The 21,817-nt window shown below is 38.1% G+C and overlaps 1 long non-coding RNA gene across 1 annotated transcript in view; it reads right to left on the minus strand.

Moving 5' to 3' along the window:
• The window catches only part of LOC128693775 (uncharacterized), a 182,155-nt gene that overhangs the window by 35,213 nt on the left and 125,125 nt on the right, over positions 1-21,817 (minus strand). The window lies entirely within an intron of this gene.

Below are 21,817 nucleotides of genomic sequence, written 5' to 3' on the forward strand. Positions count from 1 at the left end.
CAATGCAGAAAAAGGTGGAATAAGAGGAGTTTGAAGTAATCAGTTTTTCAGGGACTGAAAAATCCACTGTGTGGCGAAACGTTTCTAGAATGAAGATACTGAAATGTTACAAAAGTGTCCCATTTGTCAAATGCAGAAGTTATACAGATTCATATAAAACAGCTTATGTTCGTACCAAAATATTTTCACTCTTGTATTGGTACAACCTTTATTATAAATTTCCAGTGCATTTGTATTTAAAATATATTTTCCCTTTGATTATATTTTTTGTCTTAATATTTTTAAAACCTAATTATTTCCCTGTCAATAATCAGCTTAATTCAGCTTAATTCCCTTCACTCTAACCCTTTCAAGATAATGTAAAACAGTGTTCATTGTCGCTCTTCATATAAAAGAAGATTCATGCTCAAACTGGCCGAATCATTTTGCTTTATATTTTTTCAAGAGTATTAACGCTATTTCTATAATACTGCACCAATAGCGCACCGCAGACCCTAGGCGATTAACATCAAGGGGCAGATATTGAATAATAAGCTCTATACTTCTGTTACTAACTGTTCTAGATAAAATCTTGTACTCCACTGGCTTTGTTTTGTACACTAACATAGTTTTCATTAGTCCCGCATAAGGACTAACCGTCACTCAAATCCTTTACACAATCGTAGTTTTGAATTTCTATGTTGTGTAGTTGGTAGCTGAACAGGAATACGAATTACGTAAAGAAACAACTCTTTTGGGCAGAGCGTTCAAAATAGAACAAGTTTAAAGTAGGTTTGGTGAGAGGAGTGTTTTGAGGGTGAGAAAGTGCTAGAGCTTAATCCAACAGATGAGAAGCGAAATTTGGAATGCTTTCGTTAGCCAGGTGTAAGATCCATATTTAAGTACTTAGGTAATTTTTCTGACGATCACAGCTGCATTTCATTTCTGTGACAAGATAATTGTTATTATCGCGAACCTTTCACGATTCTCAGTTTAGATTTATGCTAACCTTCTGTATGCTGTCCGGTAACTATGCTTTCTTCCAACACACATCCTGAACCTTGGGCACGTTAATTAATATTAGCTAAGTGGCTGATGTTATTCATTGTTATATATTTTGTTTTCACTAGCCTATGGACTTTTTTTTTTTTGTTTCGCAGCTTTATTATTTTAGACCTCTTGGGATTTGAAATTCAACTTCGTTCATACTGTAGTTTTTTTGTAACCGTCTTCTGTTCATATCATCCTAAATGGCTTCGCATCATTTGAATATATTGGTATATGGGATTCGACATCCTTAGTAAGTATAGGTTCTCGAATACAGTTTGCTGCCTATGCAAACACACACACACCATGATTTTTTAACACGTCGAATTTCCCTCTCATGGTAAAAATTATTTAATGTGTTTGAGACAACACGAGATTAATAGCTACTCCCTTCCTGGCGTACTTGAGTACACAGACACTCAGGAGATGAGGTGGCATGATACGATATTTTTGCTATGTACCAGTCCTGGTTACAAAAATCTTACCCAATTTGGTCAAGACCTCACCCGACGTGCTCCCTTAAGACCATATTCTACCTGGTCAAAATGCAGAATCCTGAACCAGCTGTGTTTTGCTCTGTAGAAGATTCTAAACTAGTTCTTCTTTTAACCTACTTATTTCATTGTAATTTTTTATTCATTAAGTTTGGAATAAATTTAAATGCAAATATTTGTCTTTTTTTTTTTTTGTATTTAATTATTAGTTACGTCTGAGGGTAGATATCACTCGTCAAAACACCGGCCAGAGATTTCAACGCTGTTGAACTAATGAGCTTTACAAGAGATAAATCTTTCTACGACAGGGATAAAGTAAATTATACTTCATATATAAAAGGCAGACAGATAATGCAAATATCTAATGCATTATGTTCCGTTGTACCTTATTACGCAAATGAGAGAGAGAGAGAGAGAGAGAGAGAGAGAGAGAGAGAGAGAGAGAGAGAGAGAGAGAGAGAGAGAGATAGAGAGGCGTAACAGGCCGTGATGTTTTCTTTACAGAGGGCAGAGAGAAGTGAAATATAACAAGTATCCAATAGTATGGCCAGCAGATAAACACATGTGATAATTTTGATTACTGTGATGGCAATATTGATACCATTATTACTACAGCAACACTATACGATGTACATCAATTGCAATAGGGTTCTTAGTGTTTTGTTCTGAAAAACAGGAAAAAAGATTTATGCTGCAGAGAAAGCAACTTACTTTAATTAAAGGACAATTTAGTCAGTTCGCTACAGCATCCAGCATAATAAAGGACAAGCTAAGGAACTCGCTGCTGCATCAAGCGTAGTACAGCACAAATAAATTATCTTGCTACTGCCCCGAGAATATTAAACTAAAGCTGGTGAACTATCTGCATGAAACTAATTAAACCACAAGACACTCAACTCACTACTACACTGTTTTAAAATATTCATCGCCAAAATCTGTAGAGCCAAATATAAAAATAGTTAGTCGTAAAGCGGCTTGTGCCGCACCCTTTATTGTCAATTAATGCTATACCTACTTCAAATAAAAATAATAGCAATAATGATGATACAAAATAAATGTTAAAATAAAGGTTAATATTCTTTCATGGCAAAAAAATATTAATTTCATTAAGTTTGATAATAACGATTAATAATTTCTATTTAGATTTTAGAGTTTAATGCTTTATAATACTACTAACAAAAAAAATCCAATAAATATTAATCAAAAGTACTAAAATCAATAATTTATATTTAAATAATAACAGTAATAAAAAATAATATTAACAGAGTTGAAAAAAATCATCAAGGTTCATAATCAAGACTATCACTTGGCGCACAAAACGCACAAACGCAGATTATACAACAGCTTTTGGGTTCTTCCAGCATTAACACCACTCAGAACAACTTAGACATTCTGAATGTGAAATACTTTATGTAAAACAGCTTGAATAATGAGAACATGTGCATCACAGTAATTAGAAAAGCAATTTAGGAAACGACCTCATTTGCTGAAGTATAAAACAGTCCATTTATATCTTAACTAGTCGATGCAAAAAAAATTTCCCTGACAAGCAAGTAAAAAATACTTTGCACTGTTTTAAATACACTACTAAGATTACTTTAAGTGCTGCTTGTAATTAGCCTACAATACACTCATAAATTGCTTCGTTAAGTCCATTAACTTCCAAAATTAAAAACTCAAAGCCCCGCGTTAGTTTGTTAGATTTCACACATTGGCTGAACGCCTTTGGGACAGTACTCGCAAAACAATTAAAAGGGTTAAAAGATTATTATAATTTAAAAGTTAAATATGTCTTTATTTTGTCCCACTTTACGTCTGACCGCCTGAAAAAAAAGAGAGCAGTCACCTAAGAAGAGAGGGCGAAAGTGCCCATCCTTGAGAGACGCCAGGAACCAGTTCTTCCCCCACACCCTCAGGGGCACGTGCTTGCCGTGTGCTTGTAACCCTTAGCTTTCACTGCCTTGCCCTTATGGTGCCATGACGCAGGGACCATTATGGTGATCTGCCATGGAGGTACCATGAAAATATTGTGAATGGTTGTTCCTTCATGTTATGTCCAGGGATGGTATTACTTTTTACAGTGTTATAAATGGAAGAGACATTATGGTGCTATGTTAAAAGGGACAGTTTGGTGACCTGAGATTATTATTAGAAGTATTTACATGGGAATCCCTGAATCCGTAGGTGATGCATCATATATGTCGAATGAAAAGTATTCAGGGTTGAACTTACGAAAGGTAAGTTCAACCCTGAATACTTTTCATCACCCTCCTTTCCACCCTTCAAAGGTGGGTGATGAAGTTATTTGGGCATGTGACTAGGGTACATGTTCGAATCTAAAAAGGAGTTAAATGTGTGTACTTGATATATAAATTGTATTTACGAGTTAAGTTATATATGAACTCCGAGTGTTAAAACGCTAAGACGTGCAGTCGATTTTGGGAAACTAATCTCTTGGTATCTGAGGAATAGAGGGCAATCAGGATTGATTAAAGATACCTTGGTATAAGGGCATATTGGGGCAAGGCAACCCATTTCAGGGAAAGCTGATTAAAAAAGGCTCTTTGGAGTAGAGGTATCAATGTTTAGTAGGAACTATTATTACAATCAAAACCATGCCAATGACATGGTACTGCAAGCGGTACCATGTCATAGGCAAGCATATATATATATATATATATATATATATATATATAATATATATATTATATATATATATATATATATATCTATATATATATTACACACATTTAAATTAAAAAAAAAAAACAGATCTTACCTGTATATAATCACTCCAAAATTTATATAAAAAGAAATAAATAAAGAAAACACTGAATGTTCTTTCTTTGACAAAACTAACACATCCATTATTTAATTATTAAATTTTCATAATTAAATAAACTATTCAACCACCTAAAATAATGTACTATTACAATCCCTGTACAAGGCTATATTTATATAATGTAAACATCTGGGCAATATAAACTTGGCAGCCTAGCTACTAAGAATGAATATATTCGAGATGTTCTTAATAAATTCAACTATTTAAGTCCTATACATTTAATAACAATAAGTGAACTCCATTCTCCTAAGCTACAAGTTGTAAAAAAGAGACATTCTTTGTACAGAGATAGAGCAGAGGCCTCTACCAATGCGTAGCGAGACTTGGAATAACTTTAATTCCTAAGTTAACTATCATTTTATTTCAAGCACAAGAGTATATTGGACGCACAAGTCGTGTTTTGCATGCACAATAGGAGCATTGCATTCACGAGACAATGGGAGGACAGCCAAGAGCTCTGTTTATTTCTCGACCCACTCTCAGTCCAGTTTTTAACCTGGTCAAGTTGACATGATGTACTTGCTTCGTCCGGTGCACCCGCCTCCTGTGTCTCTTAATGGAACAAGGTTGGCCAGTCTGGTGGCCACATTCGATTACGTGGGAATTATTTATGGGATGTTTGCTAATTTCTCATTTGTTGGTTTGTTAACTTCAGCGATTATGTAGATGCCTTTCAGTTTACTTAGGCGTCAAAATGGGTGGTCAACAAACTGTTAGGATTATTTTCATGGCTTTGAATTCACTTTGTTTTTGTTAGTGCAACAGGTGGTCTGAACGCACAGCATCAGCAACAAGAAAAGCAACAGTAGCAGCCGCATCTGCATTACCAGAGAACAGCAGCAGTAAAAACAATTGTAGCAAAATAGCAGTAGTCGTAACATCAATAGCAACAATAGATTCAGTAAGGATTAGCAATAAAAGTAACAAAAAGCCTCTAATGTATGAGGCACTTTTGACTATTATTATTATAAAGAATAATAAATAATAAATCATTATTATTATTCTTAATATACACTAACAGGGATAATTTAATGACGGTGTCAACTGCAGTCGACTCTTCCTTTATATTCCTCTCCTGTGCTCATATTTTTCTTCTTTGTTAATTTTCTTTCAGCCGTCCTTTCCTCACATAACCTGTCCTGTACTTTTCCTCTGTCATACTTCACACTTATCTATCCTTTCTGTGAGTCTCTTTACATACTTTCCTCCTCCTTCCTTCCCTTTCTACCAATTCTGTACTCAGCAAACTAAACTCGTTTGATAATTTTTAACTTTGCTTTCTTGAATGTTTTTGTCACATAATGAAATACATTTTGTGAGCTTCTGTATATTTTTCTTAAATAGTATTACAGTATCAATCTCTCTCAAAAGATAAGATTTGTGTAGTTGACTATCATTCATGCAGATGTGATAACAGTTTCACTCGTGTGATATTTATAATTATCTATATATAACAATCCCACGCATTTTCTTTTTAGATAAAATAAAATGCCATCTGTCGACACTCAAAAGGAAACTCATATTCATCAGACTAAAGAAGATCTTTCATTTATTTCCAAATTGGCCTCGTCTTCCAAACCACTTTCTTAAAAAAAAAAAAAATCGAGACTGATAAAAAAAAAAGAGAGAAAAAAAAACACAATATTGTAACTGGAACAATATGCAAATAAACCGCACACAGGAGATAGCAATATACGTGTCATCACATAAAAGAAATTATGTAATGGGAATTTTTGTATTGAATGATAAAAAATTTGGGCCAGCGAAACGAAGTCACATTTAAATCAATTTTTGGTGGCTCTAAAATCTTTTTTTTTCGGATTTCGTTCAGGTTGGGTAAGGGAATATATCCTGTAAAGCAAAGGAGGTTATACAGACCACATGTATCATAAGAGACCCTGGATGAGCCCTGCTGCCAGAGATGAGCTGTAGACTAGCTACTGCTAGTGCAGCAAATGAAAACAACTACCTCGATAAATAATTCGACTTTCTATCCTTACAGGCTTGCCCCGAGGAAAACATCGCATCCTCACAATGCTTGGCTGGCACTGACACTAGAGCGAGATAATTTAGCCTCTGGTGTTCCAATTAGTAATATATCTTACAGACTACCTCCACAGCCATCATGAAGAATTAGTATATAAGTGAAGAAAAGTAACACGTTGCAAAACAAGGATTTATTGGAATTACGTTTTGTTTTTTATAGAGCATTTTCAAGATACGACTTAATAAAACTCTGCAGAGAATCACTATCTCAATAAATTTGAGAAAAGCATGTCTTTTTTCATTCTTATGGGCTGTATACTACTTGTATCGTCATATGTTAATATTTATCATACACAGATCTCTCGAAGTACTATCAGAATATTCTGTAAATTGATTCAGAAAATTTTGATAGGGGAAATATCCCAACCATTTATGCCGAAAGATATGCTGGGTTATTAGTCAGGCAAGCACACTGTGGGGAAAGTGGCATTCTTTCCTAGAGAAGAGGTCCTATACCTCTTGGCATATATATCGCTCAAACCTCACCACTGCGATAAAGTGGCCAATCGTCGCGGGTAAAATAGATGTGCAATGCAGGTGCGGGAGACGGGCATTCTGGGTGACAGGGGTAGCCTGGGAAACGGGCTGCCCCTGTCTCTCAGCCTGAATGACAGATGTAAGATTGGAGGCCTGAACACTCTCTTAACCTTGTTCTGGGTGAAGGGGCACACACAAAAACAAGAATCAAGCGGTGTTTACGCACATAATTTTTGCTTTCGCGAAAGATAAAAAAAAAACACTTCATAATTCATGACCTCTAATGTTATTGCTACCAAATATGTCCAAAGAATTTACTATACTGCAAGGCTATCGAGTCCTTTTTTTTACTGAGGAGATCAGGTGTTGCCTTTAAAAAAAAAGGGGGGAAAATGAAGAGGGAAGAGAAGGTATGTGGGTGAGAAGAATAGGTGCTGATGGTGAAGAAGGGAAGGAGGTGGTGTTACGTAAATAAGGGAAAGTAATAAGTGGAAACTAATATAGGGCCAGTTCCTGGCAGTTTACTTCCAGGATTACTGCGGCAAGTGACCTGGCTAAATCACTTACCCATTCGTCGTGACGACACCTGCAGACCCGTTCACCTACACAGGTCCTAGTGGCTCCTCTGGCTCTGACCGCCTACGTAGGTCCCGCTAACATAGATCACAATGTTTGTAACGGCTTGACAAAGCTCCTGCAGAGCGAAATGTTGCCACAATAAAAATATCACATTAGTTACACTTGTGTCCTTTTACTTTACAACATAGATCCCGCACACTGACAACCCATACAAGTTCCAGGATCGGTTATCTCAAATCCAGGCCACTCATCCTGATCCCTCTCTGATTTGGTTATCTCACGCCCGGCCACTCATCCAGGTCCCTGGACGGGTGATCTCACTCCTTGGTCATTTATACAGGTCCCGTTAAGGGTGACCCCGTCATTCAGATGACCAACGACTTGTAAATTGCAATTAGCCTGGGAGCACACACCCAGCCAGTGTGTGCTAGAGGTCAACAGGATCTGTATCTAATTAAGGCATCAGTTTAAATACCACACGTAAGCCTGTCTCAGGACAACTGCAGTATATGTACCATGTGTAGAGCTATCCAAGTGCAGCAGCAGCATACAGAGTGGTTCACTAGTCTCATCATCATTCTCTCCTTTCCTCCTCCAGTCCCTTTCACTTTCTTTCTCTAGCTCTCCATCCTTTCCCTTTTGTCCGTCCATACGTGTCTTAACTCCCTTCCCACTCCCCCTTCCTCTCTAATAGATGATAGTGTGATAGGAAGGGAATAATTATATATATATATATATATATATATATATATATATATATATATATATATATATATATATATATGTGTGTGTATGTGTGTATGTGTGTGTGTGTGTGTGTGTGTGTGTGTGCGTGTGTGTATGTGTATGTGTATATGTGTGTGTGTGTGTGTGTGTGTGTGTGTGTAAAGTAAAAGGACACATGTGCAACTAATGTAACATTTTTATTGCGGCAACGTATCGCTCTCCAGGAGCTTTGCCAAGCCGTAACGGCTTAACAAAGCTCCTGGAAAGCGAAACGTTGCCACAATAAAAAATGTTACAATAGTTGCAATTGTCCTTATACTTTACATATTGTCGGAAATTCTACCAACATTATTACATATATATATGTGTGTGTGTATGTGTTTGTACATCTCCTTTCTTTATACGAGATAGCTCACGCTCAGGGGCTTAAATCCCAGGCCAAACACCCGTAAGCACAATCTTTTCCAAGATATTTCTGGACCATAAGTCAGAGACGTCTGATTCTTACTGTGTCCGATCAGACAGTCTTAAAAGTCTGGGACTCCTTTCCGGGTTGACGGTTCTACTGTGAATATAGAAAACTTGCTTTTTCCGAACAGACTGTCGTAGACGTTTAGATCTTGTGTCTGGGCTGATTATCAAACACATGTGGCACATTCTCTTTCTGAGTGGACTGTCATAGACTTTTGGGTATTGCAGTATCTGGGCTAACTGTTGCACATATAGCTATCTTTATTTTCTGAGAAGACTGATGTCTCAGAATCTCGGAATCTTTTCAAGCTGAAACCTTTTGTCGCAAACATCGGGATCTTACACTTTCTGTCTTGAGGTGTCGAGGGGTGTACGTGTTGACCCGTGTTCTGAAAGGAATATCGAGGCTTTAACATGCAAAGGCTATATTTGTTTAAGCATTTCAAAGCCTCACCCAGGTGCACGCACGTGTGGTGCATTATTCATGTGTGTGTTACCCGGAAATGTGTTGTTTCTGCTATCCTCTGCTGTTTTAATGGTATGACTTGAGGTTTAGTTGAACATAGTAGATGTCTTAAAATGGTATTTTGCATAGTTTCTGTCACATATATGGTTTCTTTTAAAATTAATTTCTAGCAATATTTTTAATGAATATATAAATTATTTAATGGAAATAAGAAGCAGATTGTGACTGAAGCTTTCATTATTATTATTATATATATTAAAGAAAACTTTCATCACTGCTTGCATGTTAATATTTTTTTTAAAGTGGCCATGGTACACTACATATTGATTTCACATTTTTACATTGATTCTTAAGAGAGGGATGTGTAATGTCACCATGGTTGTTTAATATATTTATAGATGGGGTTGTAAAATAAGTAAATGCTAGGGTGTTCGGGAGAGGGGTGGGATTAAATTATGGGGAATCAAATACAAAATGGGAATTGACACAGTTGCTTTTTTGCTGATGATACTGTGCTTATTGGAAATTCTAAAGAAAAATTGCAAAGGTTAGTGGAGGAGTTTGGGAGTGTGTGTAAAGGTAGAAAGTTGTAAGTGAACATAGAAAAGAGTAAAGTGATGAGGGTATCATATGATTTAGACAAAAGTTGGATATCAAATTGGGGAGGAGTATGGAAGAAGTGAATGTTTTCAGATATTTGAGAGTTGACGTGTCAGCGGATGGATTTATGAAGGATGAGGTTAATCATAGAATTGATGAAGGAAAAAAGGTGAGTGGTGCGTTGAGGTATAAGGGAGACAAAAAACGTTATCTATGGAGGCAAAGAAGGGAATGCATGAAAGTACAGTAGTACCAACACACTTATATGGGTGTGAAGCTTGGGTTGTAAATGCTGCAGCGAGGAGGCGGTTGGAGGCAGTGGAGATGTCCTGTCTAAGGGCAATGTGTGGTGTGAATATAATGCAGAAAATTCGGAGTGTGGAAATTAGGAGGTGTGGAGTTAATAAAAGTATTAGTCAGAGGGCTGAAGAGTTGTTGAGGTGGTTTGGTCACTTAGGGAGAATGGATCAAAGTAGAATGACATGGAGAGCGTATAAGTTTGTAGGGGAAGGAAGGCGGGGTAGGGGTCATCCTCGAAAAGGTTGGAGGGAGTAAAGGTGGTTTCGTGGGCGAGAGGCTTGGACCTCCAGCAAGCGTGCGTGAGCATGTTAGATAGGAGTGAATGGAGACGAATGGTATTTGGGACCTGACGAGCTGTTAGAGTGTGAGCAGGGTAATATTTAGTGAAGGGATTCAGAGAAACCGGTTATTTTTATATAGTCGGACTTGAGTCCTGGAAATGGGAAGTACAATGCCTGCACTTTAAAGGAGGGGTTTGGGATATTGGCAGTTTGGAGGGATATGTTGTGTATCTTATACGTGTATGCTTCTAAACAGTTGTATTCTGAGCACCACTGCAAAAACAGTGATTATATGTGAGTGTGGTGAAAGTGTTGAATGATGAAAGTATTTTCTTTCTGGGGATTTTCTTTGTTTTTTGGGTCACCCTGCCTCGGCGGGAGACGGCCGGCTTGTTGAAATATACATATATACATATATATATATATATATATATATATATATATATATATATATATATTATATATATATATATATATATATGTGTGTGTGTGTGTATGTGTGTGTGTGTGTGTGTGTGTGTGAAGTAGGGTGGCCCGGTGGCCTGGTGGCTAAAGCTCCCGCTTCACACACGGAGGGCCCGGGTTCGATTCCCGGCGGGTGGAAACATTTCGACACGTTTCCTTACACCTGTTGTCCTGTTCACCTAGCAGCAAATAGGTACCTGGGTGTTAGTCGACTGGTGTGGGTCGCATCCTGGGGGACAAGATTAAGGACCCCAATGGAAATAAGTTAGACAGTCCTCGATGACGCACTGACTTTCTTGGGTTATCCTGGGTGGCTAACCCTCCGGGGTTAAAAATCCGAACGAAATCTTATCTTATCTTAAGTAAAAAGACACAAGTGCAACTAATGTAACATTTTTATTGTGGCAACGTTTCGCTCTCCGGTGCAAAACGTGTGAAGATAAGAGTGCTTAGACTAATTAAAATTTTACTTGGTAAACACATTCATGGAGCTACTATAACTCAGGGTGTTATATTCAGCTGTTGCCATGACATATAACGGAAAAAAAAAAAGTTATCTTATCAGGTCATGCTCATCTTGCTCATCAAGCTTCACACTCATATAAGTGTGTTTTTACTACTATACTTTCATACATTCCCTTCTTTGCCTCGATTTTATCCCCCCGTGTTTTATGCAGGCACTGATGACAAACTCTCCATGCGTATTTGTGTTCAATGTTTCTAGTGTCCAAATCACTGCCCGTTTCTGCCAAAAGAATCTACGGAGTTGATAATATAATCAAATTCATACTAGAGAAGGAATTTGACAACAGTCTTCCCTCTATGTTCACCTCTACAAATTTGTTGTAAAATGTTATTTAAATTTACAGAAAGCCCACTGAGGCGGTTTAATTTACTTCCACTCAGACCACAGAAAACGAACCTTCGGGGTTGTCATCGAGTTCTTTGATAATGCCTATAGGATTTACAGCCCTGATTACGTTGAAGTTGAGTGTGGATTCATACACTGGATGTTCAGTAAATTGCCTATATATGGCTCAACGAACGGAGGGTTCTCACCAATGACACGCCAGTCCTGTAAGTAAAAGCAGTACGCTATCTTTTATATTACAGTTCAGGCAAGCACAATCGTATTGTAAATAAATGACAAGTTTGAATGAAATTTATTATACATGTAATTCATTTATTTCCTTTATAAATCAAATAATTAAATATTTTATATTTAATATTTTGGTAGTGTCATAACATGCGTAATTTCACAATTTTACTGACGATCATTTTTTCTAGTCATAATGCGTCAAACATAAAATTCATATCTAGGGAATTAACGTAACTACGGATTTTCCAAGGGTTTATGTGTGATATCCAGAGGTAACAGCAGTAACGCGAATTTACCAAAAAAATCAAGGGGTTCACAGTTACCGAAAAGACAGAGAAAAAGCGATGATAGTTAAGAAAAAAAAAGAGGAGAAGCAGCAGCAGCAGCAGGGGAAGGGGAACAAGCCCGTAAGTTCTGGAATTAAAATAAGAGAAAGGAAGTTAGGGCAATCTAGATTGACGAAGCGGTGGAGTTAATTGCGAAGGAGATGGATGGCAGGCAATACGGTAGGGATGGAGTTAAGAGAGAGGTTTTGATGGAGATAGTGAATGCGATGGTGGAGAGTGTAGTGAGAGGGAGATTGTGTGCCAGAGATATTGTGATTACTGTGATGGAGTGCGATAAGGAGAGAGACTTTCTGAAGGGTATCACCCTTCTAGCCTGGACAGATGGGAAGCAGGTGGTGGGGGACTATACATGTGCATCTACCTTGGCTGATACCTATCTCCAATACATCAAGGAGGAAGGAGGGGCAGCTGCCAGCTTCAGGGAGTCCCAAAAGTCTAGAAAATATGGAGAACTTGCCCATCATTATATGTTTGTTCCCATAGGCTCAGATTCTTGGCTCATGGGGAAAGAATGCATCTAAATTCCTTAAGGAGCTGGGAAAAAGACTCATCAGGGTAACTAGGGATCCCAGGGCAGCTAGTTTTCTGTTCCAGCGGCTCAGTGCGGCTGTTCAAAGGGGTAATGCCTGCTGTATTTTGGGCACACGCCCCAGCTCTGAGGAGCTGGATGAGATTTTCGCCCTATAATCGGTGATACACACGTAACAACATGTACCGTATATGCCACCTTTATATCAACAATGTATCTCTTAAATCTTTTGTACCATATTATGTAATAAAATATTCCTACTGGTAAAAAAAAAAATATGAAAAGATGGGGTGGTAGGGAAAGTGGAATATTCAAACGGCTTCAGGAAGAAATCCTAATATTCATCCTTGAAGCCTTTTTATCCACTTTTCCGAGGCTATGGGTCCCACAATTTACACCAGAGGTGGACCCCATCCTATATATATATATATATATATATATATATATATATATATATATATATATATATATATATATATAAATCGCAAACAAGAGATAAAAGATGAATGATAGCTCTATGCTATCATTCTACTCCCTCTGAATAACAGAAATGCTATTTCTATTTCGGTTATTCTAGAATCTTTTCGTCTGAAAGAGCCTCCCTGGATTTCCTGCTATATTTCTGCAACATTGGAAGCTTCTGATGTGTTGATTGCAACAGAAAGGGCCTAGAGCTATTCAACTTTCCCTGCGGTTATTTTTCACATATAACTAATCCACAATTTTAAAACACTACGCGACGCATCGTATCGTTCTGTTCGAACCGAGACTTTTTTTAAATTTTACTCTTTAAATCATGGATGAGTTGTCTAGTTAAAAAAAATAAATAAATAAAAATAAAAAAGAATGTTTAAGCCCTTGCTCCCTCTTCTCCTTCCCTGTCCAACCTGAACAAGTGAGCATGGAGGGTTGACCTGACAAGAGCTGGCTGCGGAGCGCACTACTTTCTCCCGCTACTTGAACTGGATCAACTCACGCCATATTTAGCGCTCCCAGGACGAGGTCCTGCCTGCGCACGCGTTTCATGCGTGCGTGCGTGCGAGCTCGTATGTGCGTGTTAGTTACCATTTGTCCAAGGTATTTGTTACTAAGACACTTGGCCTGTTGTTTGTAAATATGTGTGTGTGTGTGTGTGTGTGTGTGAGCGAGAGACTTGTTTTGTATATGCTGGATCGAGTCCTGGTTCTTGGTCCCACCTCTTAGGCTTAATCGCCGGGAATCGAACCCGGACCCTCATCATGTGAAGCGAAAGCTTTAGCTACCAGGCCACGGGGCACCGTGGTTGGTTCAGAGACTAGATGCTAAACTAAGAAACTGGATATTCTGCTAAGCGGTTAGATGTTAAGCTAAGATAAATCTTCAGCTAAAATATTAGATAAATGAAACGAATCTGGAGAATATTTATCGTATTCATGAAGAAGAGCTAAACCAATACGGATCACAGTTTAGATGTAATCTGGTTGGTTCTACAGAGGATATTATCTACAATATCTTGGATTAAAACAAAGGATAACTGGACTTTAAAACTGTTCTGTATAACAGCACCAAGTCATAAACATGGATATTAATAATATTACGCTTATTAAATCCCGCAAGAAACTCTAATTCTTTAGTAAGTGGTTCATTATATGCTTATCTTCGCTATTATAACCTTGAAGGTACGCAAGGTGCGGCCCAAATCATCTGCCAAATTTTAACTCTCCCTCTTCTCTCATCGTTTCTAGTCCCCTCCTTTAAGGATCGGGTGGAAAAGTGCTTTGATGCTAGTAAAAGGCTCTTTCTGCAAGGAATTGGAGCTACCCTTCCTTGGGTAGAACGTAACTGCTTTTCACTTACAAGGTGCTGTATGACCATTAAGAGTTTAGCACTTTCATTTTTTATGCAAAAAATGATCTATCTCCCTACTTCGTGCCACAACTTGCCTCAAGTATAACCTCACGTTGTCAGCATTATACTTCTACATTCAGACAATTTTCAGGTGTAAACATATTATGGCATCCCCACTGGCTTTTCACATTGAGGAATACTAATGTCCTGACTGTGTTTGGGGCAGCCACTCCTCCGCACACACACCCGGTTACTTTCATTCCCAGGCCAAGGTCTCAGTCGAACCAGATCCTGACATGGTACACAGCGATGAGATATACTCCTGCCACTCCCAGGGTCTCCTGCCTACTTTATCCTTTTCCCTAAAAGGCTTGAACCTTTTTAGTAATGCAGTCTCGCGGGTACCCAACCTGGTCGCTTCTTGAGTGTGAAGGAATCAATGTATTGAAATTCAACCAGTTATTCTCATTATTATTCATGAAGGGCTAAACCCGTAAGGTTCGTTTGTCAGCATAGTTGCTGATCCCCAGTCACAGGCCTAAGGGATCTTCTATATAAACACATGGATGGTACTATGATACGCTATACAACACATACAAGGGGATCAGCAACTATGCTGACACGTTCAGTGTTTGGGGAACGGGAGATAATCATGTTTGATACAAGAATAGAGAGGATAGCTCTAATTTCTTGATCAAGAACCTTTTACCAGTGACCAGGTACCTCCAGTGAAGGAGTAAAGAAAGTAACTGAAGCACCAGGTTCCACTCATATGTGCGCCCATGATATAATTGGGATAAATTTAGTTTTTCAACTCTCCCCAGTCCAGCCTAGATACAGGTTTTTCTGTCGACTGCCTGCTCAACCAGATTGTTGCTGTTGGAAGTCCACTGGCCCACGTAGCCATCACTGCCTATTTAATCTGGAACTTCACAGAGGTGTTGGTACAATTTCATCTTGTTTCGGCTATATTTCTTATATATTCTGCTAGGAGGCTGAACAATGTTCGACCACGGATAGTGTGTTCTCTTATTTTTCACATGGAGTCCTGATTTTCAATGAGTCTATTTCTTACTCTCGTATCTCTTATTACTGTACTTTGTAATGATAATGTGTAGAGTTTAAGCCCTCAATCAATTTCCAGTTGTAAATTCAGTCCGTCGTCTTAACCACGTACCTCATAGCACTGTTGATAAATCAGTCAAATGGATAGTTGTTGACAGAGCTTTGAACTGTTGAAATATGACTTTTACATTAGTCCAGAGCAGAGGGCGCCCGGGAGACTTATTTTTTAATCGCCTTTTATCTTGTATAGTTTTTCAGTTGAAACCTAGCCTTACCAAACTACAAAATGTGTTGCAAGACTATGCGAGAAAATGACATACTAATTAGGGTGTTGGGTTGATATAATAAAAGGTATCTCAGTCTTCATCACTTCAAGTACAGTGAGGCCTTTCCAGTATTAACATGTGATATTGCTCTAGGTGAGCAGTAAACAATCTCACTAACTTTTCCAGCTTTGATATCACCTGCTTTGAACGGAGCTGCCAGCACAGAACAATATTCTGAACAAGAGAGCACACGTAATTTGAAGTGTTACTACTTTTTTATTTGTTTCTAAAATTTTTATTATCCACTACGGCATTTTTCTCGCCTTTGCCTCATTTGTATTATTGTATTCTGCAAATAATAATCTATCTGCCCTCGTTATATTTTTACACGTTCCATTCGTTCTGCGAGATAATCCAGTGTTTTGTATTCTTTCCATATCTAATCGGTTAGAATTTGTCACCACTGAACATCATGTTATTTTCCAGTCTCACTTGAAGACATTGTTGAAACATGCTTGGAGTTTTTCAGTGTCTTCTGTAGAAGTGACTTTCATGCTTGTTTGGTACCGTCCGCACAGGATGTCTTTCAGTGAAAACACAGCATCACAAAGATGACCAGAGAGCTAAATAAAAGACTAAACAAACACAATGATCTCATTGCAATTACAGAAATCATAATAATAGCTGAGATTATAAAATCTTCTTGGAAACTAATGAACTTCATAACAAAATTATATTCTTGTAATGCGGAAACCCACTGAAAAGAAATGCAAGTATGAGAGACTAGCAATTCAAGATAACTTATTCAGAATTAAGACTACGCGTTATAGCACCCACGAAACACAGAGTTAATGAATTAAAAACAAAAAACTGGGTTTTGTCTTTTCTGCCGGTGTCGATCACAATCTTACTATGAAAAGTAATCGGTATGATGGTATGGAAAATGCTAGTGGAGAATCAGGAGAATGCAGAACTCACAAGTAACATGTTTTCAGGAGCTGAAGATCGTGTCATTTAAACTTTATCTATTACATGCTAACAGGGGTAAAAACAGGAGTGAGAATCATGGTTGGCCTGCATGTTGCTATACTGCATGAACTTTCATACAGTATAGCAATATACAAATGATTACAATCCAAATTGAAGCTGCAATCCACGGGTAGCAGGCAAGACTGTAACAATCGTGATTACGAAGTACTTAACAGATAAGGAAAAGATTCACACGTAAAACAGAGTGAAGTGTCACGATAAAAGAGTAGCTAGTTGTGTAAACCATGGAGCCATACTAGGCCCCGTGCTGCCAGCACACTACACTCCTACATATTTATATTAATAAATGATGGCGAGTTTATGAGTATAGATAGGGTAGTAAGAAGCTACAGTTAAATCTGGACAAACTACATGAATTGTCGAGCAAGTAATTATAAAATTTCATCCAGTTCAAATTAAAGAAGCTGGGAGGCGGAGAAAGACCACAGAAAAAATACCACATGGATCAGAAGGAAATGGTAGAAAGGTAGAAGAGGATAAAAAGAAAGGAACCAATTCACAGAATGGACAAATAAAAATAAATAACTATTACAACAAATCTATCCACTTAAGCACACAAACAATATAACATCTGTAGTTCATGTTAGAGAAGCAGTCTTAAGAATGGCCATTAGAAATGTAGACAGACTTCATGACATTTTACTACACACGAGAGGCCATTCATTTCGTATGCAACACTTGTGTCGAACACTCTCCTAGTTAAACGTGCACCCTAATTTAAGAGAGCCTCCAGGATATGCACGCACACAGAGTGGTGCCTAAACCTAGGAGGATTAAGTTACGACGAAGGAAAGAACAGAAAATGAGATTTTGCCATGGTAAACAAAATACTTGAGTTGTACACAAGGAAGACAGGATATTACTTTTTGCCTGGGAAGGAAGAGAGCAAGAGGCCACAGACAGAAACTACACAATCATCAAAATATATTTTTCTACGTATGAATGGTAATGTAGAGGGATGAAGTAAACTATGATACGATAGAATGTATAAAGAAGTACACGTTCAACGTATGAAGCACTTTTATTTAGGAGGATTTTCACTCGCCAGGAGTGAAACTTTTAAATAAAATGTTTGACATATGTTACACGTGTTTTTATACATTTTCTGTGCGATAGACAGTAAAAATTAACTTCATGCAGAGGGTCAAACGAAAATACGATGCAGCTAACTAATTCAATCGAGTCAATCGAAACTACAGAAAAATGAGGGACCAAGTAATGAATTACACACATTCACACAAATATACTTGAACATAAACTAAAACTTGCACCATGGAAACTCAAATAGATAATTACATAACTAGGAAACTGAATAAAATATTTGTATACAATATTGATAATTATATCCGTAATACACAAGTGCTTCTTCAGTCGAATACAGAGAGAGCAGAAGCAATGGAGAGACTATGTAATTAGTCCATCACCCTCGAAGTAGTTCTGCTCAATAGTCTGGAACAATGTGAATCTATAATCACCACATACAAAATACTCATGACCAGAGAGGGGACAGGAATGAGGTACTCGAGATGCAAACCAATGCAAATAGAGAGCCGAGAGGCGCAGATTAGTCAGAGAATATAGGAGGTAATATTTTCAGTTTCAGGATGGTGAATAGAATGTATTAGGGGAAGTGGTGAGGCAAACATTTTGCACACTTTCAAGCACAGATAAATTATCGGGTATTGGAGGCAAAATTTTTTTTTAAACCGGACTGTAAGAGTTAAGAGGCAGGTCCAGATGCTTAGAAAACAACCATTGAAAACATAACTAGGAGAGTGTATGCACACATACAAAGGGAGTGGAGTCACACTCCATTCAAAGTTTCAAGAATAGGTACGATAGGGTCAAAGAAGCCACTAGCTATCAATGCTGGAGACTGTATTATAAGAGGGGCCATGAGTTGAAACTCAATCCTCGCAAACATAACTTCACTAGTACAGCTCTGAGTCTAAATTCACACACACACATGGGAAATAGACATAAGCACACTCACACGCCAGTATACACGCGTACGGAAAACTTGAGAGACCGTAAAATCGAAACAGACCAAGAACAAGTCACGCAAGAATGAACAGAACCAGGACGAAGTTCTGAATCAAGTATTAATTATCAGATTAGCAGATTATCTGATCAGCTGAGAAATCTGAATGCAATATCTGTGAGGTCCCAGCAACACAGCTCAATTTTACTTTTGAAATGTCACAGGGTGAGAGTGGGTTAACTGTGTTGCGACTGTGTAGTTCTGTGCGCTTTGCAGTTTTATGATTTTTGGGGTACTGCATTGACGTGATGTATTTGCGTGTTGCATAGGTGAGTTGAAGTAGATTGTTCTGCTGACTGAACGGCTGCAACATCTTTGGTTGCATTATATTCACAGGGAAGCGCAGAGCCCAACTGTGTCCCACCGAGCCAAGAAATAGGAGGTAAACAAGGTATGATCCAAAGATTGTTATAGTAATGATATTCACTTACTTCCACGTTTCTGTACGTTCCCACAAGCTTAAAAATAACAAGCATCAGTTAAAATCCCATTAAATTATCATTGTTCAAAGATTTCTCTAAAAGTTTCTCCGCGATCCTTCGAGGTACCCTGGTAATTATAAAAACCCTGACAATAGCAATTAGGCCTAAGTCGGGAGTAAACAGTTTAACTGTGCTCCACAGTCGAACTATATACCTAAACAGAGGAAGGAGCCCATGCGTCTTCCCGATCTTCAGACAACCTGAATTTAGTCTCAAGGTGAAGATTCTTGTTGAAGTAGGAAGGCCAAATTTCCACTTCCTGCCGAACTCTGCATAATTTGTTTCTCGTCTATGGGGTCCACCGGACCAGCTACTTCATGAAGTTACTAAAGTATATAGCTCGTTATTAGTCTTCTCTTATTTCCGCTTGGCAAGCTTACACCCCCATCCTTTATCCTCCATTCCCTGCACTCTTACTGAACATACTTCAGCTTGCGGACCATGGAAGGATGACAAGGAGTTCAAGCTGAAAATGCAAAAAAGTCGAATGGAAGCATGTAAAAGAACCTGACAGAATAAGAGTGCACAACAATCCAGTGGAACTGGATTTTTTTTCCACCTCCAGCGAGACGGACAGAAAAAAATAAGGAGGAATGCCTCTAAGAGAAAGAGATTCTTGTGTTCGAGTTATAATGCATGGTAGAAAGGAAACTAAAGGAAACAAAAGTACCTGGAGAATAAATTATTTCGATGTATAGTGAATGTGAATAGGAAGGGATAGTGAGCAAATATGTTTTCTGATACAATCACAGCAAAACAAATTGCAGAAAAGTTCTACTGGAAGTGGATAAAGGTGGCATATACATTCGTATAGTTTCGCAGGGAAATATGTAAAAAAACAGAGAAATCATGGTTCAACCATCAATGTAAGGAGACAAAATAAAACAGGTCATGGAAAAATACACAAAGAATTCAGTGTCAGAACAGAAGGAAATAAGCAGAAGAGGTAAAAAATATTTTCGTGTTCAGAGGGAAATCAAATAAATAAATGAAATGGACACAGCTGTCAAAATATACACAGAATCAAAGCTGCTTCACAGCAATATAAAAAAATTATGAAATATAAAAATAGAGAAGGGAAAACACTAACTGGAAGGACATACGGAAACAGAGAGAGCAGCAAACCTAATAAGCAAGAGCCAGTACCAGCTCAGAAGACAGAATGAACTGAAATGAGCTGTCCAGCATTGCAACGGCTAATGAGGAAGTGAGGTGATTCCCAATGGAACATGACACATAAATGGCATCACATTAGCATAAATATTATCCCAAGAACCAAAAGCTAGATATCCTAGTCCTTTTACATTAATACTGGTAATCAAAAATAGGTCATTACACCTACCAGACAAAACGCTACTACGCCTTCCTCACCACTTGTCAAATTCTTGTCAAACACTTTTCAAATTCCCCTTTCAGCTCTCCCTTCACTGGGCAAGAAGTCTCCTCTTCTCTACACACTATCCCTTAACACTTTGCTTGACTCCCACCAGATATCAGCGCTCAAGCATCAGCAGACGAAATAGATTGAAATATTTATGCAACGAAAGACATCCCAGACAACAGCGGAAGAGCAATAGCAAATGTTTCCAAAACGGTAGCAAAGCAAACAGGAGCAGCTGCTCCAAATGATAACAGAGCAAACTTAAGCACACACATGAAGACTGATATCTAACATAACAGAAAGCAGTATTCAAGCAGCAGAAGCCCCAGCTGGCACCCAGGACGACAGCAAAAGGAGAAAACTGACATATGGCAGAAAGTCACCAGTAGCACCAAACTGGTCATGGAGGCACACAAAAACTAGCAAGGACATCCCTTTCAACCAACAAGGTCAAAGCGAGGTGCACCGCCAGACCTAGAGAAGTGGGATCACAAGAGATCAAACTTGATACCTGCCTGGCACCTGTGGTCACTGGCACGATTACAACCGGCTCTCTCGCAATAGTGAGGACCCGTTTTGGCAAACATACCTGTACCTATAAAATTTTAGTTGATCTGTTGGATTTACGACGCTCAAGAATCGTTAGATGATCCATCTAATTTACTGAAATTATATCAATTAGCTAATATATTAACGAACTTGTTATCGTAACTAATTTACTGTCAAAATTATCAACACATGGGAATTACAACAGTTCGTTAACAAAATTGAGTAAATCAGCAGTGTATGACTGCCCTATTCTATATGATAGTTACATTGTGAGATTAAAAGTAGCAAATGTTCCGCTTCGTCTTCCATCAAACAGGGTGGGTTTCAGACATTAGACAATGAAGCCTGTCAGTCTTAGGTAGGGAGACCTCAGTAGGACGAGGGTAATAAATAATTAGAAGAAATAGA

The sequence above is a fragment of the Cherax quadricarinatus genome, chromosome 34 (genome assembly GCF_038502225.1).
Source record: "Cherax quadricarinatus isolate ZL_2023a chromosome 34, ASM3850222v1, whole genome shotgun sequence".
Lineage (NCBI taxonomy): Eukaryota > Metazoa > Arthropoda > Malacostraca > Decapoda > Parastacidae > Cherax > Cherax quadricarinatus.